This window comes from Pteropus vampyrus, unplaced genomic scaffold (assembly GCF_000151845.1).
Source record: "Pteropus vampyrus isolate Shadow unplaced genomic scaffold, Pvam_2.0 Scaffold105, whole genome shotgun sequence".
Lineage (NCBI taxonomy): Eukaryota > Metazoa > Chordata > Mammalia > Chiroptera > Pteropodidae > Pteropus > Pteropus vampyrus.
Genome location: NW_011888886.1, coordinates 3,275,606 through 3,278,061, shown reverse-complemented (window position 1 = coordinate 3,278,061; position 2,456 = coordinate 3,275,606).

The window sequence follows — 2,456 nt, the reverse complement described above, 5'->3', positions numbered from 1 at the left end:
CAGGGAGCTCATTAACTCATCCTAAAATGTTATGTTCCATTTCCAGTACTTTCCACGGAAAGATGACGCTTACTAAAGAGAGACCCGAAGGGTTAGCATGAGAGGTTCCTCGTGCTGAAAACCCCTGAGTTATGGATGTTGGGTACCAACTGCCAGTTATGCTCACTGGGTTCCCTCCACTGGCCCCCCACGGTTTGCTGTGTGTCAGGCCCTAGAGTAAAGTAACGGAAAACCAACCACGAACTTAGATAAATACCTGATATAGAATAGCATGCAAAGAAATAGAACCACTAAGATACAACTATCCATCCAGTTAAAATTTTCTTTAATTAAACATCGATGGAATTTAATTTGGTTTTCCTTAGCAAGATTCTCCTATATTTTTTCTAGCGTCAAAGGGCCGCTGGCTATCGTCATGTTCCGTAAGCTTTTCCAGACTTGGACACAAGAGCAATGAAAGAAGTAGCCTGGTATCCGTCCCTAATGATGTCAGGCCTTCATTTCCTGAGCTCTGTGCTCCTCGCTTGGATCTTAAGAGCTTTGCGTGTATGAGGTTTGCTTCTTTCCTGCTCTGTCTTGTTTGGGGTGGATGAACTTAGGTCTACCAGCCTCTTGAAGAGACCTCTTTTTTCCTGGCTGAATATTTCCAGATTCCCACTTCTAGCCATGGAAGATTAACTTGCTCCACAGCAACCCGACTTCCAAGACAACTAGAAACGCTTGACAAATTATTTTTTTTTCAAAGGTCTAGTTGAATGCATTAGAAGGCCACTAAGGAAGCATGAATTTCAGAGTCTTAAAAGCCTGGGGGAAAAAAAAAGAAGCCAAGAGAGGCGATTCTAACATTTGGCTCCGATTTGGTAGCCTCACAAGCTGCACAGGGACGTCAAGGCCTCAAGGAGAAGCACCCCAGTCACATCCGGCTTCCCTTTGGAGCCCCAGAGGGAGATCCCAGGCATGAGAATGAACAAAACCCAACCACGTGCTGGCTACACAATATATGCCTTAAAAAATAAGGCTGCGGAAAGGTCAAGAGTAAAATCGGAAAATGTATTCCATGCAAACACTAACCAAAAAAAGAGAGATTTACCACACAACTTGAAAACAAAGCAATTTTGACTTCAAGGGGGGGAAAAAATCCCCAGAAATAAAGAGAACAATTTTATCATGATGAAAAGAGTGAATCCACTAGGAAAATAGAAAAATTCAAAGTTCGCGATGACCTGTATCGGGCAGGGTTCCTACAGAAGTGACAGACCATGCCAGAAAATGGAACAGGGAAAATCTAATACATAGAATTGTCAGTTGAGTGAAAGGTGGTTAACTACTGAAGGGGTTTTTGGGGGGCCAGCGGAACCGCGGGGAGCGGGGCGCCCAGGGAGAAGCGGACAGCGAGGGCCTTGGGAGCTGCTGGGAAGGCCCCGCCCTGCTGAGCGACCCCCTGCAGCCGCTACAGCAGCGCCCCACGACCGCTGCGGGCACAAGGGAACCCGGCCCCCTCATTTTTGAGCTTCACCAAGACGTACGGTCTGCATAATAAACCCTCCAAAAAAAAAAAACAAAATCATTGGTGATAAGAACGATGTCTTCCGGAAATTATCCAAGAGTCCATCATAGACAATAGATCATTTTTACTTTTTAATTTTGTCGCATTTCCTTGTCACATTCCTGAGAAAGATCCTTAGAAAACGGAAGTGCTTTAAAAGCCATTCTTCCCCAAATTCGTTTACTTTTCCTTTTTGTTCTTGTTGGCCACCAAGACTCCCTTGGGCCTCCCTCGTCTAACATAAAACCTCAGGGGCTGTCCCCATACGTCTCAGAAAACTGGTCCAAATGAAAGTGCCGTGCAAGGAGCCAGTGGCCACATGAAATATGTACATAATTTAGTAAGCGGGGTCGGCAGCTGGGGAACAACGGGAGAAGGAGGTGGCATTAGCAAGGTGGCCTCGGCCTGGGCTCGTGGGCCAGCCCCTGCGACGTCGGCCGGAGCCCTGATGCAGACCAGCAGGCCGAACTTGGCCGCGACGCCTTCATGACAATTGTTCCCCTTCGGGGTTCAATTCCACGCTCGGTGTCTTTTGTGCAACTCTTCTTTTTCAGCTTCCCTGTGACCTTTGGAAATCTCCAAGGTTACGTGAACGGCTTAAAGAATGGACGAGTCTTTCCAAGTTGCGGGGTGGCTTCCTCAACACCCGCTCAGCACCCAACCACCTGTGACTGGCCACCGCGAAGGGAGAATACACGAATGTTGTCGCTTCCTCTCTCCTGCGGCCCCTTCCCACTGGGGTTCACAAAAGACGGAGAAGTAAGTTCCCCGATCTGGTCCCCCCGATCCCCTCCGCGTACATAGCTGTCACAGCATCTGCCCGGAATGACTTCCTGCCCTAAACGCCTCCCTGGGCGGCCAGGGCCAAAGCCAGATCGCCACACTGCAAACCCTTAACTTTGGCGTCGGA